The following is a 25,134-nucleotide window of genomic DNA, read 5'->3' as shown; positions in this document are numbered from 1 at the left end:
GCAATGTGATCCTGGAAGGAAGTTAACTGGTCGTTATTGTAGGGCTAGCATCCAGGTTTGCATTGTGAAAATAAACCATTAAACTTGTGTATCCTCTAAGAGCTGTAAAGTATATTCAGCTTTCTTTCATTAGATGTTATGCCTTCTTAGAGCATAACAGCTCTATATACAGGCATTTGTCTCACTGTTTGGTGTGCTGATTTGTTAAGTTGATCTGCTCTCCCCCCTCCCCCGCATCCATGTATTGACATTGTTCCAACCCACACTTTTTTGAACCCCTATCAGGGGTCTATTTTCGGTGAGTGTGGTTGAATGGACTGGACTAAATTAGAGCCTTGCAGCTCATTTTGCTGTCAGTTTCTGGTATTCTGAAGCTAGACTAGATGGGCCCTTGACCTGATCCAGCAGGGCTCTTCTTAAGTTCTTATGACTGATAACATTTTCAAAAATGAGGAAGGGCAATCTAGAAATTTCAAACCTAAAGAATCAATTAATATAAAAACTTCCTTAGTTCAGTTCAAAACTAATCAAAAGAACATCCCAATAGGCGCATGTACGTGTAGAGATCGGCTCTGTGGATGCAGCCTTTAAAGATAAATCTTCTTAAAAGATTGAAATAAACTGTTGGCTGGAACCATCTTAAATGGCATAAGTCATTGCACTCAGGCAGTCTGCATTGCACAATTTGATTGTGCAATTTATTGTGCAATTCACAGTGTGACCATTGTGCAACATGCCTGTGGATATCCTCTGTAAATATCACTTCTATTTTGGTGTGATATATCCTAACATACATAGGAACATGGTGGCGCAGTGGGCTAAACCATAGAAGCCTGTGCTGCAGGGTCAGAAGACCAGCAGTCATGGTCCTAGCAGTTTGAAAGCATGCAAATGCAAGTAGATAAATAAGGACCGCCTCGGTGGGAAGTAACAGTGTTCCGTGTCTTAAGTCGCACTGGCCATGTGACCACGGAAGATTGTCTTCGGACAAAACGCTGGCTCTATGGCTTGGAAACAGGGATGAGCACCGCCCCCTAGAGTCGAACACGACTGGACAAAAAAAATTGTCAAGGGGAAACTTTACCTTTATCTTTACCTATCCTACCATACAACTGTAACTTCCAGTTATATACATGGGGCTGCACAACAGGATTTCAGCCAGTATGAGCATCCACTTCCCATATTTGACAGCTATGTGGCAGAATTGAGGTTAAAAGAGGATTCAGTACAACTCTTTACATCAAAATAAAATATTACCACAAAATAAGCAACATTGCACAAATAATAATTTGATACAAATAACAGAATTTATGCAAAATGAGGATGGTTACTACTTTGCTGAATAATCAGCCAGTTGTTCTCAGTTTGCTGTGTGTGTGCATGTGACATGAAAATTTCTCATTGAGAAATCGAGTCACAACAGCCTCAGTGTACAAGAACAAACAATGAAGAATGTTTCAAATATAGAAATGGGCACAAATTAAAAAAATGAATCATGAAATTCATTCAAAAATCACTAATTCATCAATTCACATTTATACAAATCAGTGAATCACAAATCAATGATGAATCACAAATCAATGGTTTTTTGTTGTTGTTTTTGATTCACTGATTCATTTAGTGTTAAAATAGCCCCCGAGGCACCTAGAAACACTAGAATTGCAGGACAGCTTCCCGTGATTCTCCACTACAACCCTTCAAAGTTTGGTTTGGATGTCAGAGTTATATACCCACAAAGAGGGCCCCTGAGGAAAGTTCCCCCCAGGCACCTAGAGACGCCAAAATCACAGAGAAGCTTCTACTGACAATCCTCTACAATCCCTCCAAGTTCGGCGAAGATTGAGTTTCCCCAAGGCAACTGCTAAAGGGCACTTTCCTGGTGGGGGATGCACTCTGTGGGTGTATAACCTGAATGTCTGAAACCCAATCTTCACTAAACTTGGAGGAATTGTACAGCAGAGTGAGGGGAAGCTTATCTGTAAATCTGGTGCATCCAGGTGCCAGAGAAAATGTTTTATGGGGGTTTAAAGTTTAAAAAACCTGATAAATCAACTCATTAGAAAAAAAAAATCAAAAAATCGTAATCTGTTGACCTTGATGAATCACCATTTTTCTCATTAGTGCCCATCTCTACTTAAATATTTTTTTACATCCCATATTATTTCATATTGCCTCCCTAATCATAAGCTAGAGATGGGAGCTAGCACAGATGGCGTGTCCAATTACCTCCCACCCCCAGAACCCATCTGTCCACTTACAGCACCGCATGCGGCACACAGGGCCAGCATCATTGTCAGCAAGGGAAGTTCTCCTGCTCCCTTACTGGAGTGGCTGGGCAAGCAGGGAGACGGGGCTATAGCAGCTGCCCTACTGCCACAATTGGCACGCTGATGATAATGCCAGCCATGCACACCATGCTGTAAGTGCACTAGGAAATTCTGGGGGCAGGCTTCATATTTGTCTATGAATCTCTATTCTCTAGTCTCAACTAATGATTTCCGACCTTGGATCGCTCCAGATGTTCTTGGATTAAAACTCCTAGAAGCCTTCACCACTAGCTGTGCTGGCTAGGATTTCTGGGAGTTGCAGTCCAAGAACATCTGTGGACCCAAGGTCAGAAAGCACTGCAACTCATTTCTAGCATGAACTTTGGCTCACTGTTCTAAGTTTTCTAGGTATTATTGTGACTTACTGTACTTCTAAAATATTAGTTTTAAATCATTTTCACAGGTAAACATTGACACGTTATTCTATATACGCACCATGGATCATTTATATGCCATAATTTCCATATATGGAAATTTAAAAGTCACTGGTTATTTTTGCACTCTGAAGGTTATAGCTAGGGACAAGAGAATTGCACAACTAGGCTTGCTGGAAAAATACATCAGTGGGTTAAGATATTTTGTTTAAATTCCACTAAGCACTTGAATTCTTGGTTGATGAAATGAAATGAAATCCAGCATCTAATAATGCAGTAAGAACAAAACAAAACAAAACAAAAAGAAAGGAGTTCCTTGTGACCTAATTGTGAATACAATACAAAAAAAAATGTAGCCTTCTCCTAAATTCTCAGGAAAAGAAAAAACCAAGGGGAACAAACCAGTCACCAGTGAGGGGGAAGGGGTGGTGAAAGGCCCTCAGCTCAGAGTGGCTCTAGACACTCTGATGCGTTGCTGCAACAGACCAACATGGTTACTCACTGAAAGTCATGTGTTACCTTCCCATTGCTGAAAAATAACTAAAATAGTTTATATCCATTATTATTATTATTATTTTTAAAAAGTCTAAATGCAACAAGCCACTATTTCATGGCATAGTACATATTTTTCTTGCATCTTACTCCCCGATTTGCTTTTTGCTGAGTATGTCTTAGGAAATTAAATTACCAGATATAATTTGTTCCTACGGGCTATATTATTATCTCTGTCTTCAGAGATTTATGTACCATGTATAAATGGTGCAAAGTGTCTCAAACCACTACTGGCACCGTTCAGTGTAAACGCTTAGCATAGACATTGTCACCAAATCAAGAGGACTTACTTCCAAGATGTGTTTAGGGAATCAGAATGAACTTTATGCTTCTGAAGATAAGAAACAAAAGATTACCGACAAAGGATTTAACACTTTTTTTCTGTTCCAGTGGATTTTTAATGTAAAGAAAGGCCTTTATTTTTGTAAGCTGATCACTAAGCTAAATAATTCATTATGTATATCTTGGGGTATAAATATATTTTAAAGCAAATCCTCTTTGGTTTTAATAGGCAAGATACTAGGCAGAGCAGATAGATTGAAATAATAGATATTTTGTTCTATAAAAGAGTGTTCTACATGTAAGAAACATTAACACAAAAGAAATCAATCCATCTTAGTATGTCCTCAACATTGCATCTTGACAGGTTTTCACAAAATAGCTCCAGGGACTGTGAAAGAGAAGCCAGGGGAGTGTTTTTGGAACCTAAACATATAATTTGATACTGTCACTTTGCTTTGCCATTGCAGAACACTGGATAAGGATATAGTAATGTGATTTCAGAATCAATAATAGGAGCTGGTGAAAGTATTAGATCTAGAACTCTAGCCACTTGTGCTATCACTGTAAGATACCTCCTTGTTGAAACAAAGGAATTCAGAGAATTCACAAGGCTGTGATCTAATGACATAAGGGCCTGTCCAGACCAGCCATTTTTGCGGGGTTGGAGCGTGCTACAAAGGGTCAACTGAGATTGGCGGGGAGAAGCTATGTCCCTTTGGGCATGGTTCTCCCTTCCAAAGGACATATCAACCTTTGGATAGTTCAACTATCAATTAAATGCTTCCCACAATGGTCTGCAGAAAGCCAGAGGAAGTGAAACTATTATTTTTTTGTATCTGCTAGATCATCACTGATGTGAGGAATCACTTTGATTAAAGTTTAAGAATATTTTTCTTAAAATATTTTGTGGTTTCTCAATCAAGAATCTTCCCATAGCCACAGTTTTGATTGGCAATACACAGAGAGGCAAAGAAATATGTTTTTAATTTAATCAAAGTAATTCACTCCTTTAACAAAGATCTAGCAGATGTAATAAAAATAATTCCACTTCCCCTGACATTCCAAAGATGATGTGGAGAAATGTTTAATTTACAATATCCTGAAGTGGCTCACAAGCTTTTGGTATCTTCCAGTGGCCCCACCAGATGCCTCTGGGAGCATTTCTGTGCATAATTTAATTGTAGCTCCTAATTTTTAGTACTACATTTGGACAAACCCTTTGTCATTGATACCTCTTGCACATTTCTGCATTTTCTAGATAGTGTCAAGCTCCATATGAACATACTCTTCTTTTTTGGTGCATTTTAATTTTTGCCTGTTTTTGTTGTTGTTACTGTTTAGTTGTTAAGTTGTGTCCGACTCTTCATGACCCCATGGACCAGAGCACGCCAGGCCCTCCTGTCTGCCACTGCCCCCGGAGTTTGGTCACCCTTAGCCTATATGTAAGATGAAAATGGCAGTGTATGGTATTATGGGATTCATGCTGACAAATATTAGAAGAAGGCATCCCACTATGATTACCAAAGTCGGATTTCCTTGGTAAGGATACTGAGGAAACAATAGTACAATAAAGAAAAACACTCTGCAGAGAACAGCTGGATGTTTTTTAGCTCCTGGGAGAGCTGCAACAAGCTGGAATAGAATAGAATAGTGCAGCCAAATCAATTTGGCTATACTAGCCATAGCCTGTATTAGGAAAGCAGAAGCTACCTACATTTTGCCAGTGAGATAATGTTTCTTTTACTTTTCTGTTGCTCATGGCCATTCTGTAAGGGAATTGGTTCAGTATTATCTGTGACACAAATTTCATCGAGTCTTGGATTCAGCTGACTTTGGACCTCCCAAAGTTGTATGTCTGTCTTCCCCTTCTCCACTTCAAATCATCCTGTTCCAGCCCTGCTTTTCCTAGTTGTGGTTGCTAGGGTTTAGCTACAAGTATTTTTGTGTAACCCAAAATTCCATCTTCAGTTTAAGCGAGCTGTTGATTCTTGGACCTGTCACAAAGATATTTGTGATATACTTAATACGCACTGAATGAAAGTTCTGAGGACATAAACATGAGCTATAACGTCCTTGGGAAAATTTCAGAATATTTTCCCAAAGGGAACAAAAAGCTGTCATCAGAAAGATATGGATTTACTTAAAAGAGCGTTGAATGTTGTGTATAATGTAGTTGGTTTTTCCAATATGCAGGTTTTTCTCATAATATTTTATACCAAGAAAGAATGCAGATGCTTCTGCTGAAGAGTAACTGGCAACTTTTACTTTGTGCAGTATAAACAAAGGCATCATTCATGGTGAGACTGGGAATTAAAGTGCATTTTCATTTAGCAATTGCATTCCATTTTATATTCAAGTGACTGAAAGAAAGTCATTCTTAAACAGGACCCATTGACTGACTTGCCCCATTGATTTCAGTGGGCCTGCTCTAAATATAACTAAGCTTGGCTCCCATGCTTTGCATTTTGTATGTTATAATAGAATAATAGAATAATTGAGTTGAAAGGAGTCTATAAGGCCATCAAAGCCAACCCCCTGCTCAATGCAGGAAGCAAAATCTAAGTAGCTCTGCCAGGTGGTTTTCTAAATTTCTCTTGAATTCCTCCAGTGTTGGAGCACTTACCACATCCCAAGATAAGTGGTTCCGTTGTCATGTGCTCTAAACTTAAGATATTTTTTCCTGATATTCAGTTGAAATCTGTTGTCCTGTAGCTTGAGCCCATTATTACATGTCCTACGCTCTGGAAAGATTCAGGACAAATCCTGCCCCTCCCCTGTATTTGAAAAGTGCTATAATATCTCCCTTCTGTCTTCTTTTCTGGAGGCAGGATTTCCTAAAATGCCCAGTTCTTCTGTAGTGCAAACGAATCTTTCTGAACATGCAATTTGCTGTTTGTTTTACACTTTTTTGGCTGCTTGCAAAACCACATGAGGCGCCATAATCAAAAATAAAATGAAGAGGATTAAATCTGAAGAGCAGAATTCTCAGTATTGCAAACTATTAAATGCCTGACAAAATAATAATGATTTTACCTGCCACCCAAATGCCATAATGGATGGGATGAAATTCCATAATGCAACTACTGTTAGTTTAGTGTTCTCTACTGTAAAACCAAACTAACAGTATCTTTACCTGTGCATCCCAGTGCTTCTGAACATTATAATGCATCCTGCTTTCATTACAGTACTGACTATCTCAAAATGAACTCCAGCAGGATAGCATTAAACAGTATTATGTGAAATGACTTATAATATCAGAAATGACATCATTGCATTTCACACAAATCCTATAATGCATATTGTGAATACAACCATTGTTACTGGCTGAAGCATGCATATCTCAAGCCCAAATTTAATATTAGCTTTCATATAAAACCCCTGGAATATCTGTGCATTACACACATGCACACAGAGCCCCAGGTTTGCACTATAGTGATATATTCATTTCAATAAAAAACAAGGTAAAATATGTCAGAGTTTCTTGATAGAAAGAGGATCTCAGCTAAACCTTTTGTTATTTCCTTTCATCATCATCATCATCACATTTATTTCAAGATTCCTGGTGGGATTTCCTTGAAAGCACAGTATTTATAGATTTCTGTAACTGATTAACATTCAATACATAATGCTCGGTACTGTTTTCTATTACTCCACTGTTGGATGGATACCTTTTTAAACTTTAGAATGCATGTAGAGTTTCTATTGATTTTGTTAGCAGTTTATGCCTTTACTAGTTTATGGTTAGTGCTGTAATTTGAGCTGAAACAAAATGTATTTTATGGCATCCATTTTCAGCATTGTGCTATGTACTATTCACACACTTAATTAACTGTTCAGGTCTTTCTTTTATTTGTAGTAATAGACAAGCATATCTCAGATTGCATTATTGAGCACCTTTGAAATGAATTGAAGCTAAACAACGGGAGTGCTTGCATGATTTTGCTTCTGTGCTTTTAGATCATTAGAGTTATTAATAAGTTGGCACTGAAAAGAAAACCTTGACTTCCCCTTTAATTACAATATTATAATTAGCAATGCATTAAGAAAAGTGACATTGTGTTCTTGAAGGCTTTCATGGCTGGGATCTGATGGTTGTTGTGGGTTTTCCAGGCTGTTTGGCCATGTTCTGAAGGTTGTTCTTCCTAACGTTTCACCAGTTGCTGTGGTCGGTATCTTCAGAGGACAGGAGTCAGAAATCTTGTCTGTGCTCTGCTGCAGTCTGTTGGATAGTTGAGTATTTATAGCTGTGGGATCAGCTTTTGTCCTTTTCAAGAGATTGGGTGATTATGGTGATCAGCGTGTTTTTGTTGTGGGTGTATTGTGATAAGGGGGGAGATATAATCTGTCACTGTAATTGATGGGTGTCATTAGCTGGTCTTTTGTGTGCCATGATCACTTGTCCTTGTGGCTGGGTAGAGTTCACTGACCTTTTGCAAGCTGTATTTTTCAGTGCTGGGAGCCAGGCTTTGTTGAGTTTTAGACTTTCTTCTTTTTTGTTTAAGTTATTTGGTGTTTGTGGATTTCAGTGGCTTCCCTGTGCCCATAATGATTGCTGATATTGTCCAGTACTTCAGTATTTTGAAATAGGATTTCATGTCCAGCTTGTTTCAGGACATGATCATCTACTGTCAGTTTTTCCAGTTGTTTTAGTCTGCAATGTCTCTCATGTTCTTTGATTCTCATGTAGATGCTTTGTTTTGTGGTTCCAATATATACCTGGCCACAACTGCAAGGTATCCGGTATACTCCTGCAGTGGTGAGGGGTCCCTTTTGTCCTTTGCTGACCGTAATATTTGTTGTATTTTTGTGGCAGGCCTGAATACTGTTAGTATTCCCCGTGTGGTCCATGACCCCTTTGATATATGGCAGAAATACTTTATTTGTGGGTGGGTGCTTTTCCTCTTCAGTTTTGTGCTGTTTTCTTGGTTTGATGGCTCTTGTGATTTCATTCTTGGAATAGCCATTTGCCTGTAGGGCCCACTTCAGATGGTTGAGTTCAGTGCTGAGAAATTGAGTCTCACAGTTCCGATTTGGACGGTCTACCAGTGTTTTGATTATGCCTCTTTTTTTGTCATGGGTGGTGGTTGGAGTTTTTGTGTAGGTACTGATCTGTGTGGGTGGGTTTTCTGTAGACCTTGTGTCCCAACAGGTCAGTTTTGCGTATGACCATGACATCTAAGAAAAGGAATTGGCCCTCTATTACTTTTTCCATGGTGAATTGTATATTTGGGTGGATGCTTTTGAGATGGTTTAGAAATTCTTCCAGTTTTTCTTCACCGTGGTTCCAAATTGTGAAGGTGTCATCCATGTATTGGAACCAGACTGTGGGTGCGAAGGGTGCCGAAGCCAGGGCCTCTTTTTCAAAATGTTCCATGTAGACATTTGCTATAACCAGGCTGAGGGGGCTCCCCATGGCCACCCCACCTGTCTGTTCATGGAACCCATTCTCCCACTGAAAGTAGCTGCTGGTCATTAGGCAGTGTTGGAAAAAGGGCCTTGATGTCTTCTGAAAAGGTCTGCTGGATGAGTGTCAGAGTGTCCTTTATCGGTACCTTGGTGAATAGGAATACTATGTCAAAGCTGATCAGTCTGTCCCCGGGGTTGAGTTTTAGGATGCTGATCTTATGAAATGTCCTGATTCTTTGATGTAGGATGAGGTTTGTCCAGTGTGGGTCTGTAGGAGGGTGGCTAGGTATTTTGCTAATTCATATGTCGGGGAGCCGATGGCACTTACAATGGGGGATTGAGTCTTTGTGGATTTTGGGGAGTCTTTATAGTCTTGGTGGGAGAGCTTCTTGAAGATTTTTGAAGGATGTTGGGTTGCAGGGAGGAACTCCTGATCTGCATGTTTGTTTATTTTATGATTTTGGTGGTTGAGTCCCATTTCAGTTTTCACCAAAAGTGACATTACTATTCATTTCCACACTGCATTCAGGAACACATCCTTTCAGAAACATTTTTGTAGTATTTTTTTTTTAAAGCCATGAATTATTTTAGTTGAGGTGAAGGTTTATATATATATATATATATATATATATATATATATATATATAACCTCCACCTCAACTAAAATAATTTATGTGTAGTAAAGTGCATGGCATGTGGATAGAGTGCAGTGCAGTAGAGTGATGAGTTAGTACTCAGGAGGCCTGGGTTCAAATTGCTGCTTGGCCATGGAAACTCGGGTGGGGAGTGGTATCATAAAACCACTTGTTAAATATATCACTGTCCTAGAAAACCCTATGACAGCCATTATAAGTCAGGTGCAAATTGGCAACACATAAGAGATCCTCAACAGGAAACACACCTGCAGTTTCAAAATAAATATTAAATTGGTGGAAGACAGAAATCAAGCCATGACTTTTGCATCATTAAAATGAGGAAATGTCCCATGCTGAATTATATGTACAGTGGTGCCTCTCATAACAAGCGCCCCGTTTAACGACGAATCCGCATAGCGATTCGTGTTTTGCGATCGCAAAAGCGATCGCATTGTGATGTTCCCTATGGGGAAGCCCAGCGGCGGCAGTGGAGACGGGGGTGGGGGTCGGGAGGAGGGCCGCCAGGAACACCCGGGCCTTGCCCTGCCTCCTGGCTCTGCCCAAGCCACCCCTCACCCCCGTTTCCGCCGCCGCCACCGGGCTTCGGAAGCTGTTTTGGCTGGCCGGCACTTTGGAGCAGTGGCGGGGGAGCCCTGCCACGCGACTGCTCCCAAACGCTGGCTGGCATTTTCGCGCTGGTCGGCATTTTCACGCTGGCCGGCATTTTCGTGGCCAGCGCTTCGGAGCGGCCGCGGAGGAGGGCTCCCCAGCTGCCATTCTGAAGCGCTTCAGCCGGCCGGTGCTTCGGAACGGCGGCGGGGGAGCCCTCCCCCGCGGCCACTCCGAAGCGCTGACCGGCATTTTCCTTCATTTGAGGACAGTCCTTTACAAAGCAAGTCATCCTGAAATGTATTTTGAAGCGGGGGGGGGGGAAGGAGGCTATACTTACCTTCTTGAGAATAAGTCCTGCTGAAATCAATCAAACTTCCTTTTGAGTGAACTATATGACTGCAGAAGTTATGACATCAAAGAGAACTGGAAAAATAAACTTTAATCCATTTTATTCAGATGTCTGAAGTATCTAAATCAATCCATTTGCAAAACTAGATAAATAGAGGCTACAGGTAGGAAAAAAGGATATCCACAGGATATCCAAAATGCATACATAGCTTCTGTCACAGGGCCTGTTCAGTGGCTGCTCTGAGGCTGTGGAATTCACTTCCCCAGAAGCCATCTTGCCCCCCTGCCCCTCTTGAGAAAGCTCTGGCAGGGAAAGACCCTCAATTTTAGGAAATTTTTAATAGACTTGGACAAGTAGAAGGCATTATGAGATGCTGCATGTGTTGAACTGAAGTGAGTGTGCTTTTTAGTGTTTTCAAATGGTTATTTTTCATATTGCTAGATGTTTGGTTGTTTTTCTGTATGATACATCCCTGTGTTTTTAATTGTGCTTGTTATTTTTGTTTTAATTGATAGTAAGTTGCTTTGGGGACCTTTTCAAGAAAGATGTGGCATGTAAAATAAGTTAAGTAAGTAAGTGAATGTGTGAGTGCATATGAATGAATAATAGAGTGCCCTGGCTGCTAGATGGTGGGGGGTATAAATAAATAAATACATAAATAAATAAATAAATGAATGAATGAATGAATGAATGAATGAATGAATGAATGAATGAAATGAAATGAAATGAAATGAAATGAAATGAAATATAAATATTTGAGCAAGAGTTTTCTATTAATTCCAGCAGCAGAATAGGCTAACCAAACATTTGTATGATTGTGCTTCAGAGCTTCCTGCTCAGTATGTGTACTGATAGCTTCAGAAGAGGTCATCTAATAGAAATATGCTGCCTCTGACTATTTTAGTTTCATCATATTTTGTTGTATTAAGGGGTAAGGCTTTCACAGGCTGTGAGTAGATATAGTTCAGGGATTGGAACTCAGAGAATAATGAATTCATCACCATATTACTGTGTTTCTATCCACATATGCTACAAGTTTTTTTGCTTTTAAGCTTGGAGTGGGGATGAAAGTAAGAAACCTGTGTGTGTGTTTATATCCCCTCATAGCTTGTCTCAGTTGGAGCATTTGTGGCCTTTAAAATTATCCCTGAGTACTTAGTGTGTTTTTGTTCTGAAATTGGCACCACTTTATTGGTTGGCATAAGGCTATAACCCTCACTTCATTTTTATTTTGAAAGCTTCAGAAATATGCTTTGAAATACAGACTGGCTTATAGAAAGCTGTGGTGAAATTTCAACTTGGTTGCTCTACTGATTTTAAGCATTTCTGTGCTTGCCTTTGCAAAAATAAATATTGCAGTCATTGGTTTTTGAATCTCGGTTGAAATCAGTATTACTTAGCAGCGATTAAATTTACAAATGACAGCTATAATTCACATTTTCACTTCATATTGCCCTTAACTGCTGGTATTAATAACAGCTCTTTCAATGTTCACTATCAGAGTCATTATATAGTCATAGATACTAATGCTAATTAACACGTCGCCTAAGATGATAGATCTTTGATGCAATGAAGATAGCTGAAATATCATTACTATCATTAGTAAGAGCAGCACTGTGATGAAAATGTGAATTGTAAACATAGTGTCTAACCATGTTACTCAGTAGCCTTCAGTGTAGTTTCATTACTTCTTGCCATTTCAGAAGGAATAATCCATGGCATTACCATGCCAGGTGTGTATATTTGCCAGGCTTGGAGAAATTCCTTTTCTGTACTACAACTCCCAGAATCCCCCAATCATCTTTCCAAACTCTGGATAGCTGACCCCATTTTTGTCTGAAGAAATCTGAACTCAAGGATGCACTGGCTGTCATAGTTTTGGAATGGGCAGCAGCCTCTTTGACTAGCACAACTGCCTTTGTGCCAGCAGGACACCCTGGTAGGTCACAGAGATCTGATGGCATTTGTTGACAAACACAGCAAAAACTGTTGAAAGTCTGCAAGATATTTATGTGTGGTTTTCTACACATTTTCTCTAATCTACACATTTTGGCATCCAGTTTTTCTAGTGCATACAGCATTTAAACGTTCTTTCCCCAATACAATACATTACATTATAATACAATATAATTAGAGATGGGGGCTTCATATTCATATACAAATATGAAGCCCCCCCAACAGAGGTGGCTGGCACGATTAACACCCACTCCCAGAACCCACTGGACCACTTATCGCATGGTGCATGACACTCATGACCAGTGTCATCTTCGGTGCCCCAATTGTAGCAGCAGCCCAGCTGCTGAAGCCCCACCTCCCTGCTCGCCCAGCCAATCTAGCAAGTGGGAGGATGAGTCTCCCTGCTCAGCCGCGGAGTGGCCAGGGAGGGAGGGAGGCAGTCTATGGCGGCCAGGCTACTGCCACAATTGGGGTGCTGAAGATGATGCTGTCCATGTGCGCTATGCACCACGTGCTACACACTAAGTTGTCTGGCAGGTTCTGGGGGTGGGTGTGAATCAGACTGGCCACCTGTGCCGGCAGGCTTCATATTAATATACAAATATGAAGCCCCAATCTCTAAATCCATTCCAATCCAATACATTTATTGTGTATTTGATTACTAACATATCATCTGTGACAGCTGCTTGTGTATTTGGGAGGCTGCGAACTACACCAAAATTCTGAAAAGTGCAAATTTTGGCACACAACTGTGATATGGTTTGCTCATACAAATTTAATAAGTTTAATGCAAAAATCTGGATCTGACAAATTTCTTCTATATACCATCTATATCCATCTGTAATATCTGCCTGTGTGCTTCTGTTTGTCTGGCTACCTGCCTGTCCATGTATTCTTCAGATATATTTGTCTTAAATATATTTTTAAAGCAGTATGCATCACACTAAGTCAACTATAAACCAAAATGGTTGATTTGTAAGACACAGAAAAACTGTTAACATAACTACTGAGGCCTTTGTGTTAAACTGGTTCTCAAATTCTGTGATTAGATTCATTTTGAAATATTTAGACATTTAATTCCTGTATCTGTTTTATCTCATTTAGAATGGTAGCAACCAAGAAATCTTACATAGCATCAAATTATGCTTATTTTTAATCAGATATTTGTAAGTACGGCACCTTAAAGATATCCAAATATAATTTATAGAAATGTACAGATATCACTACAGAAAACAGACAAAAGGCTATTTAAATATACTGTAACACTACTAGCCACTAGATGCCACTGTTGTTTTATAACACTATGGCAGGGTGATTTTTTTATTTTATTTTATTTTTTTGTTGTTTTAACAATAAGTACTTAAAGAGAACATGATTGCCTGGAAAGTTTTTGGTATTGTATTTTACCCATGTGGATATAAATTCTTCCAGTTATTTTCCCTTTGCATGTATTACCTTTTTTGGGGGTATGCAGTTTATACTGTCTGGTACCTGTGTAGTATTATTTCTCATCTCATTGGTGCACAATTAGAGTAAACTGGTATTGGACTAGGACTCAGGAGACTTGTGTTCAAATCCCTACTCAGTTATAAAACATACCTGGTGACTTTGGGGCAGCCACATTCTCTTGGCCCTGACATACCTCACAGTGTTGTGGTGAGGAGAAAATGGAAGAAGGAGAGGAATATGTGCTGCTTTGAGCTCCTTAGAAGAAAGCTGGTGTATGAATGCAACAAAGAAATAGCCTCATTCACAAGCATGTTGCAATTATTTCCAAGTGTAGTTGTGTCTGTGGTCTTACTGTACTGATATTGTATTTATAGTCTAATATAAGGAGAGTATTCTGTCAGAATGCACAGACTTCTGCCAGGATGACAGGCTGATATAAAAGCAAAACACGATGCTCAGACTTGCTGTTAGGACTCCTCCAAATTTTATGTACATGTTGTGTAACAAATTATATCATTATTGGACTGCAGAAACTGTCTATGTATGTCCATCTGTACGCATGGACAAACGTATCTTAAAGGAATACAACTATCTTTGTTCATGAATATTTTAGAAACAATATGTATAGGTTTATACCATGGCTGTTATATTTCAGCTAAGGGCCAAACCAGATGGTGGAATGTTTATTCAACATGTGCTTACTGGTTTGTCTATGAAGAAGGAATAGAGGATAATTATTTATACAGAAGGGAATTCACAGGAGTAGAGGAAAGAAACTCCCTCTTTCCTTACCTCTCTGCATTTAGTTTAGAATGTTTCTTTCATTTTATGGCTTATTTTGCTAAAAAATACCCAAATGGAGCACAGCATGGAGTAATAGGCAAGGGCTTAGGCAAGTCTTCCCCACTCCCTGATGTTCCTTTTAGTAGTCGTAGTAGTCAAGTAGTTATTACTATCTTCTCCTTCTTGCAATAGGACTCCCATATCCACAAGATCAATCTTTGTGGTTTCAGTTATCCACAGTTTGCCACAGGTCAATATATAACATGCTAGGAGATGGATCTTGTGGCTTTTGTCTCACTTCCTAGTATGTTGTATACAAAGTTCATTATTCTTCACTGTTTCAGGCATTTGCAGTAGATAAGAGCCTCATGGCGCAGTGGTTAAACTGCTGTACTGCAGCCAAAACTGTGCTCACGACCCGGGGTTCAATCCTAGGTAGCCGGTTCAAGGTTGACTCAGCCTTCTATCCTTCCGAGGTCAGTAAAATGAGTACCCAGCTTGCTGGGGAGGCAATGTGTAGCTTGCATAATTAACTTGTAAACCGCCCAGAGAGTGCTTGAAGCGCTATGGGGCGGTATATAAGCAGCACGCTTTGCTTTCTTATATAATGGAAAAGGTTCCTCCCATAGATATGGGAGTTCCGGCTGTATTATTATTATTTAATATTTCTTGCCAGTAACATCAAACATATAAGTCACCTTATAGCACCACACCTTCTTGTGTTAAAAAGCAGGACTATAAAAGGCTGCTTTATAGAGAGGTGAGCCACTAGTCCATTGGCTGTGGTGGAGTTAGCTCTGACGAGAGCTAGCTATCCAGAGTTTCTAGCATGACTCTCCCCTAGCCTTGTAACCAAGTGGGAAAGTGTCTGAAATCTGGAATTTGCCATTTTAGACCAAGAGACCACCAGAAGGCAGAAAGCTTTGGACCAAGGCCTCTTAAGAGGAATATAGTGTTCAACCAGCTCCACTAAATAATTAGGAGAGGAAAAACAAAATGCCTTAAATGTCAAGGCAAAGAGCTCAAAGTATATCCTTGCCCTGACAAGCAGTGCTTTATGGTGATGGGAAATAAATCTAGAACCAACTACATTGCACTGTTCTGGACAAAGTAAAAGAATAGCATGACAGAGAAAAAAAGAAGACGTGACAATAATCCATGGAACCACTAGGACAATGAGCTCCGTAGTCTCAGTAGTCAGGAAGCGATGTATTTGGCAAATGTTAGCAAGATGGAAATTGCATGTTCACATTCACAAATGAACAAAGCAATAACTGATCATCCATTACAGCTGAGATCTGTGGCCTCTGAAACCCTAGTAGAAGTTGAGCCATGCCCCTGTTTCGTAGCCATTCCAGTGAATTCTATTTTATCTATTAAGACATACCAAATAGGTGAAAGATACTTTATTGAAATCTTTCAAAATTTAGGGATAATATTTTGTTCTTTTGATTCCATAGGATCATGTAACATAATTGTATAAAAGGGAACAACTTCCTAGGTAAAGCTAACTTTTAGTTTGCACTAGATGACAGATTATAGAAAAATGAGCCAATGAAGGTACAAATTATTTAATGCCAAATAACAATTGTGCAATTTTACTTAAGCATGCAGACTTCTTTTTTTAATTAAATAGTCTGAATTTCCCCACATGTGTCAGGCAGTAAACAATTACTTAAAATAAGTGACTCACTTTTTATTTTGGGAATAATCTTTCCGCAGGCATCAACAAATGCTACTTTTTGATTCTCTTTATATCAGAAACACAACACAATGGTAAAATAAAATATTCTGGTGTCTTCCCTTCAAATAGGTTACTTGGAATTAACATTTAGTACTAGAAAATCCACCTTTGTGGATCACTGCCTTGTTGTGGCGAAGGGGCTTGAGTAATTCAGAGAAGCTATGGGCTATGCCGTGCAGGGACACCCAAGACAGACAGGTCATAGTGGAGAGTTCTTACTAAACGTGATCCACCTGGAGCAGGAACTGGCAAGCCGCTCCAGTAGCTTTGCCAAGAAAACTCCATAGACAGAAACAAAAGGCTAAAAGAGATGACACTGTAAGATGAGCCCCTCAGGCATCCAACATGCTACTGAGAAAGAGTGGAGGACAAGTACAAGTACAGTGGTGCCTCGCTTAATGACGATAATTCGTTCCAGGAAAATCGCTGTTAAGCGAAAACATCGTAAAGCGAAATTAAAAAACCCATTGAAACGCATTGAAAGCCGTTCAATGCATTCCAATGGGTTAAAAACTCACCGTTCAGTGAAGATCCTCCATACAGTGGCCATTTTCGGTGCCTGTACAATGAGGAATCCATCCCTAAGCACAGCGAGTAGCCATTTTAAGCACCTGGTGGCCATTTTGAAAACCCGACGATTAGCTGTTTTTGATCGTCATAAAGCGAAAATCGGTTCCCAAAGCAGGGAACCGATCATTGCTAAGCAAAATTCCCCCATTTAGACCATTGTTTTGCGATCACAATTGCGATCGCAAAAACATCGTCATAAAGCAGATTCATCATAATGCAGGGCAATCGTTAAGCGGGGCACCACTGTAGCTCCAGAACTAATGACATGGATGGGCCAAAGCAGAAAGGACGCTCAGCTGCGAACATGCGTGGAAGTGAAAGGAAAGTCTGCAAAGAAAAATACTGCGCAGGAACCTGGAATGTAAGATCTATGAACCTTGGTAAACTGGATGTGGTCAAGCAGGAGATGTCAAGAATAAACATTGACATCCTGGGTGTCAGTGAACTAAAATGGACAGGAATGTGTGAATTCAATTCAGACGATTATCATATCTACTATTGTGGGCAAGAAACCCATAGAAGAAATGGAGTAGCCCTCATAGTCAACAAAAGAGTGGGAAAAGCTGTACTGGGATACAATCTCAAAAATGACAGAATGATGTCAATACGAATCCAAGGAAGACCTTTGGATCACAGTAATCCAGGTTTATGCACCAACTACTGGTGCTGAAGAGGTTGAAATTGTCGACTTCTACGAAGACTTACAACACCTTCTAGAACTGACACCAAAGAAAGATATTCTTTTCATTCTAGAGGACTGGAATGCTAAAATAGGGAGTCAAGAGATAAAAGGAACAATAGACAAGTTTGGCCTTGGAGTTCAAAATGAAGCAGGGCAAAGGCTAATGGAGTTCTGTCAAGAGAAGAAGCTGGTCATCACAAACACTCTTTTCCAACAACACAAGAGGCAACTCTACACATGGACATCACCAGATAGGCAATACCGAAATCAGATTCATTATGTTCTCTGCAGCCAGAGATGGAGAAGCTCTATAGAGTCAGCAAAAACAAGATCATCAGCTTCTTATAGCAAAATTCTAGCTAAAACTGAAGAAAGTAGAAAAAAACCACTGTGCTAGTCAGGTATAATCTAAACCAAATTCCTTATGAATACACAGTGGAAGTGAAGAACAGATTTAAGGAACTCGATTTGGTGGACAGAGTGCCTAAAGAACTATGGATGGAGGCTCATAACATTGTACAGGAGACAGCAACAAAAACCATCCCAAAGAAAAGGTAATGCAAGAAAGCAAAGTGGCTGTCCAATGAGGCCTTACAATTTGCAGAGAAGAGAAAGGAAACAAAATGCAAGACATCTGGATACCATCATATACAGGCAGTTGTGGAGCCTCTCATTCATAATGTTGTTGGTGTTGAGTTGTAACTTGTGTCTGTATTTGTATTAATTGTTCTATTAGATATTAAATTCAATATATACAATTATACTACTGACTTTTGTTGTTGTTGTTTAGTCATGCCCGACTCTTCGTGACCCCTTGGACCAGAGCACGCCAGGCCCTCCTGTCTTCCACTGCCTCCCGGAGTTGGGTCAAATTCATGTTGGTCGCTTCGATGACACTGTCCAACCATCTCGTCCTCTGTCGTCCCCTTCTCCTCTTGCCTTCACACTTTCCCAACATCAGGGGCTTTTCTAGGGAGTCTTCTCTTCTCATCAAATGGCCAAAGTATTGGAGCCTCTGTTTCAGGATCTGTCCTTCCAATGAACACTCAGGGTTGATTTCCTTCAAAATGGAAAGGTTTGTTCTCCTTGCAGTCCAGGGGACTCTCAAGAGTCTCCTCCAGCACCACAATTCAAAAACATCAATTCGTTGGTAGTCAGCCTTCTTTCTTGATTTGAGATGGGGGGGGGGCAAAGCAGTAGTGGATGCTGGGGTAAACAGAGCTTGGAAGTGGTAGCTGTAGCAGCTACATTCATAATAGGCTGTAAAGTTAATTTTTAATGCATTGTTTCTAATCCACGTGGAGGAGATGCCCATTAAAGGATGCCTGCCCAACATAGGTCTCTCCAAAATCTGGAGTCAGGACTCTGTGTTCAGTGGGACAACTCACAGATAATGGTGCATTGGATTACAGACTTGGTTTCAAATGGCATGCTGAAGTATATTGAATGTGAAAGGACAGAATGTCAGTCTGAGGAGTGATTATGGAAGCAGGGCATTAGAAACATGACATAGAGACTAATGGAACTTTAAGTGTATTATCTTAAAGTTGAGCAATAATTGGGCAGTTTTAAGGTTTATAGGTCATTTCCCCCACCCCCAAACCTAATGCTTTGTTTACCTTTTCCCACATGTGTAATACAGTAAAGTCTCATTACACAAACTAAAAGTATGTGACTCTGTAATCTGTTTGGTAATGGTCTTCTGCTCTGTCAGTAAGAGCTTTTTGTGGTCATCAGCAAATGGTACCTCTTAATTTTGTATATATCATCTCTGCTGTTGCACCACAACAGTGAAATAAGTATCTGGCAGACATTACATAGTTCCACTCTTAATTAATCTAGATCTTGTTCCTCAAAATCTTATTAATTCAGAATGTTTTTCTGAAGTCTAAGTTGGGAACTTTATGAAGGAATTTGATATAATCAAATAAAAACATTTTACTGGGGAAAAAATTACTGGACAGTATTTTATAAAAGAAAGCATATGTAAATATGCTGACTGCAACAGCCACGAAAATGACTTCTTCTGTATTACAACAAGCTAATATGGAGAGGCTGCAACCCCTAAGCCATTTATGATTCTATTACCAATGTTTTAAGTGAAATATGATGACAGTGGCATAATCACTGAATTGCCTTCTTTACTGTGAGTTTAAATGTATAACTGCACCACCATTGTGGTGCAGCAAAGATGGTATATACAAACATGTATAACAGAGAACTTGCTGGATTCATTATAGGTTTCAGAGAAATTTTATTATATAAGCCACTCAAGGCGGCTAATGGAGGTAAAATAAAAGTCCAAAGCAATGTAAGAAAAGCCAACAAAAATTGCAAGCTGGGGGGAAAAATTGAAAACAATTTCTGGATAGATAACACAGCATTAGAAGGATTCTACAGTACAGTGGACCCTTGACTTACAGACGGCTTGACTTACAGACTTTTTGAGTTACAGACTTCTCTGGCCGCAAAATTTAGGTTTGACTTGCAGACTGAGATTTGACTTACAGACTAGAAAAAAACCAAAATGGAACAAAAACGGCCTGTTACGGGATTAATCGGTTTTCAATGCACTGTAGGTCAATGGAGACTTGACTTACAGACTTTTTGACTTGAGAACCGCCTTCCAATACGGATTAAGTTCTCAAGTCAAGACCCCACTGTATATCAATGGTCCAACCTTTAACGGCCAAAAGCTTTAACGAACAGGATGATTTTGACCCTTCAGCAGCAGGTTAATAACAAGGAGACAAAATAGATATCACTAATCAAGGAATCTCAAGTTTTGGGTCTGGGAATAAAACTGCATTTTGTCCAGTTCAACATGTAGAGTGGGCTTCTGCAGATGATCTTATTGTGAAAGCAGGCCTATGCACAAGAGGTTTCTCTTTAAATGCCACAAATTTGGGGGGCTTAAAATGTCAGAACAAGTTATTTGAACCAGGAAAGAACTTGGAAAGAACAAAAGTAGATAACATATTTTATTATGTGATGCCACATTTCCTTCCTTCAAACTAACTGACCAAATAGGTGGGGTAAAAATAAAATAAAACAAACAAACAAACAAATAAACAAACAAACAAATAAATAAATAAATAAATAAATAAATCAGTTTAGGTGAGAGGACAGATTTCATAGCCTTGTCGTAACTTTCCCTCTTCCTTGGCAGCATTGAATGATGGGACTTGAAGCTTGGGGAGTTTCTTATTTTCTCAATTGTGAAGTATGGCTGGACAAAGCATTAATGGCTGAGAAGAACTAAAGGCTGCTCTGGACCTAATGGCCTTTGCATTGTTCATAGCTAGAGATGGGCACAAATTAAAAAAACAAGTCACCAAATTCATTCAAAAATCACTAATTTGTTGATTTGTATGCTTACGAATCAATGCCATCAATGAATACAAAATATTAGCAACTTTTGATTTATTTATTTGTTTGGCTATAAAATGGCCCCCAAGAAACCTAGAGACACCAGAATCACAGAGAAGCTTCCTCTGCCTCTACAATCCTTCCACGTTTGATGAAGATTAGGTTTCAGCTCTCCAAGTTATAAACCAACAAAAAGGGGCCCCAAGGAAAATCCCCCGAGGCGCCTAGAGACACCAGAATCACAGGGAAGCTTGCCATGACTCTCCTCTACTAACCCTCCAAGTTTGGTGAAGATTGAGTTTCCCCAAGCCAGCTGCTAAAGGATACTTTCTTGAGAGGATCTACTTCATTAGTGTATAACTTGGATGTCTGAAACCCAATCTTCATTAAACATGGAGGGATTTTATAGGAGGTTGAAGCACATCTATGATTTTTGTGCCTGGGAAACCTTCCTGGTGGGCTCTCCTTGTGGGTGTATAACTCTGAAGCCCAAAAACCCAAATGTCACCAAACATGCAGGGCTTGTAGAGGAGAGATAGAGAAAGCCTCCCTGTGCATTTGGTGTCTCTAGGTGCTTGGGGAGCACTTTATAGGACTGTAGAGTAAAAAATGAATTGACACATTGTTTCATCAATTCAACAAAATAAATTCCTAAATTTATAATTTGTGATTTGTTGACCTTGATGAATAATGAATCAAAACAAATCAGAATTTTTCTGATTCATTCCCATCTCTAATCACAGCCCTAGCTTCATAGAACCAAGACAACTGTTTTACCTATCCATACAAGTGCTTAATACTCATCTATTGTGAATTAAACTCATTTCACATGCTAGCAAGGTTATGCTCAAAATCCTACAAGGTAGGCTCCAGCAGTATGTGGACCAAGAACTCCCAGAAGTACAAGCTGGATTTCGAAGGGGCAGAGGAACTAGAGAGCAAATTGCTAACATGCACTGGATTATAGAGAAAGCCAGACAGTTTCAGAAAAACATCTACTTTTGCTTCATTGACTACGCAAAAGCCTTTGACTGTGTCGACCACAGAAGAAAGAAAGAAATGGGAGTGCCTGACCACCTTATCTCTCTCCTGAGAAATCTGTATGTGGGACAGGAAGCAACAGTTAGAACTGGATATAGAACAACTGATTGGTTCAAAATTGGGAAAGGAGTACAACAAGGCTGTATATTGTCTCCCTGCATACTTAACTTATATGAAAATACATCGTGCGAATGGCTGGACTGGAAGAATCCCAAACCAGAATTAAGATTGCCGGATAAATATCAACAACCTCTGATATGCAGATGATACCACTCTGATGGCAGAAAGTGAGGAGGAATTAAAGAACCTTGTAATGAGGGTGAAAGAGGAGAGTGAAAAAAATGGTCTGAAGCTCAACATAAAAAACAAAACAAAACAAAACAAAACAAAACCCTAAGATCATGGCCACTGGTCCCATCACCTCCTGGTAAATAGAAGGGGAAGATATGGAGGTAGTGACTAATTTTACTTTCTTGGGCTCCGTGATCACTGCAGATGGTGACAGCAGCCACGAAATTAAAAGATGCCTGCTTCTGGGGAGGAAAGCGATGACAAACCTAGACAGCATCTTAAAAAGCAGAGACATCACCTTGCTGACAAAAGTCTGCATAGTCAAAGCTATGGTTTTTCCAGTAGTGATGTGTGGAAGTGGTAGCTGAACCCTAAAGAAGGCTGACTCTCAAAGAATTGATACTTTTGAATTGTGGTGCTGGAGACTCTTGAGAGTCCCCTGGACTGCAAGGGGAACAAACCTATCAATTCTGAAGGATATCAACCCTGAGTGCTCACTGGAAGGACAGATACTGGGACCGAGACTCCAGTACTTTGGTCATCTCACGAGAAGAGAAGACTCACTGGAGAAGACCCTGATGTTGGGAAAGAATGAAGGCAAGAGGAGAAGGGGACGACAGAGGACAAGAGGGTTGGACAGTGTCACTGAAGCTACCAACATGAATTTGACCTAACTCTGGGAGGCAGTGGAAGATAGGAGGGCTTGGGGTCACAAAGAGTCAGACACGACTTACAACTCAACAACAACATTATGAATGAGAGGCTCCACAACTGCCTGTATATGATGGGATCCAGAACTGAACCAAATCATTTTCATCTTTATAGACTCAGGGTGGGCAATGTCTACATGTCATTAAATGGCAGCTTTCATTAGCCTTAGCTAGTATAGTCCATGATGAGCAGCATTGGGGTTGCGTCCAGCACGGAACATTTTGACTGTTGTGAATCAAATCCATCACTAAGTTACAATAACACATCACTTAAGTCACTCTAATTCAGATTGGCAGAGAAACAGAAATTTTGAATTTGAACTAATGAATATGGAATCCAAGCAATGGCTTCCATAAAACTATAGAACATGAACACAGATTGCTGAGTCTCTTATAGCTCCTGTTTAGAAAGAGACAGGGGGGGGGGGACTGAAAAGGTTATTTAAAAAAATCGTGAATGCAGTGTTCTGAACTGAACTGACATCAGCAGACGAATAAAAACCTGAGAGAGGAGCTGGAAGAAAGACATGCAGGAGCGCAGGGAGTGATATCAGGGTGAGCCAGCTGACCCCAATAACTGTGTTGTGAAATGATATGGCTCAAATAAAGGACTTTCAGTTCAGATTCTGACAATGAAAAATGGAGCATACGTTACTTTGGCTAGGGGAGGGGGAAAAAAGCCAGATTTCATAATTGTGTTCTGGCTTTGTTTGGATTTTCAGGGAGACAAATATGCACATGCTTGATTACATTTTCAATGGGAAGAGGGGAGGGAATCCACCAAGCTATCTTTCAGTTCTTTCTACATTTTCCCACAGTATGAATTAATCACATTTAATAGTACTAATTATATACTTTATACATACCAAATTCCTCTATAAACTGTGGAAAAATGTGAAGACATTTCCAAGCCTGGAGCAAGTTTGACAATGGGTCTGTGTGTCTGAGTCTGTAATTGTGTGCCATGTGTCATAGTCAAACCTAATTATTCTTTTCAGATTTGCTTGTGTGCTTTGCTAGTAATTCACACTTCCAGGAAAACAGTTAAGCAAAACTACATGGAAAGTCTAGTACTCCAAATAGGAAGAATTATACTTTGGCCAGTTTGTTTGACTGATACAAGAAGCTTGATATCCATGACTGCAGCAGCGTGTTGGTACTAGGGCTGTGCGTAGGCACCCAATTCACTTTAGAGGCCAATCTGAGGCATCAGAATAGATAATTTGATCTGGACTGTTTTGTGTCCCATGCAATGTGATTTGTGCCCTGGATTCTGAATTCAGATTGCCAGCCTCCCATTAACTTGCACCAGGAATTCAAATTCCTATGCCCATTTGGGTTTTGCTCTGTTTTGTATTAAATTTGGAGACATGACATATGCTAAAGAAGGAAGTAAATGTGGCCAAATCCGGTTAGTTAATTTAAGGGGTTTACATATTAGGCCCCTTTAAATTTACCTGAAAGACCTGCCAGGCGAAAACCATTTGGACTCCAGATCTAAATTTATGGTAAATTTGGTTCACTCTGCAATAGAACTGAATCTGGTCTTCTTGCTCCAGTCATAAAAATCAGTCCAAATGGGGCTGATTATACAGTATGTGCCATTCAAACGTTTTAGACTCAAACTCCCGGAGTTCTACAAGAATTCTCCATGCAGAATTCTGGGACTTCCAACACAGAGACGGACACCTACAGGCTCGCCAGCATTTCACTCATCTAGAAAAGGGCCAACTCTGGCCTAGCTTCCTATTAAAAAAAGAAGCTGCCCAATGCTACATGGGAGGCCAAGGGCTTCCCAGGATGTGTTGTCTCGGGGCCCCATTAGGGCCATATAGGGCATCATTTGGTTTTTTTTTTAAAAAATCTAAGAGGAAATATATACTCAGGTTTCTATTCAGATCATATACATTCACGGAGAAAGTTCAATGGATAATTTCCCTATCCCTACTTTTAACACTTCCAGTTTTATAGTAATCTCCATGAGCTGGTCTTCCTGAATAAC

General features: G+C 39.8%; 1 protein-coding gene across 5 annotated transcripts in view; it reads left to right on the top strand.

The window, feature by feature from the left end:
• Positions 1-25,134, top strand: part of CACNA2D3 (calcium voltage-gated channel auxiliary subunit alpha2delta 3) — a 648,666-nt gene that overhangs the window by 230,552 nt on the left and 392,980 nt on the right. The window lies entirely within an intron of this gene.

Source organism: Pogona vitticeps, chromosome 2 (genome assembly GCF_051106095.1).
Source record: "Pogona vitticeps strain Pit_001003342236 chromosome 2, PviZW2.1, whole genome shotgun sequence".
Classification (NCBI taxonomy): domain Eukaryota; kingdom Metazoa; phylum Chordata; class Lepidosauria; order Squamata; family Agamidae; genus Pogona; species Pogona vitticeps.
The sequence above is the reverse complement of the archived record's forward strand: the minus strand, read 5'-3'. Positions and strand labels throughout refer to the sequence as shown.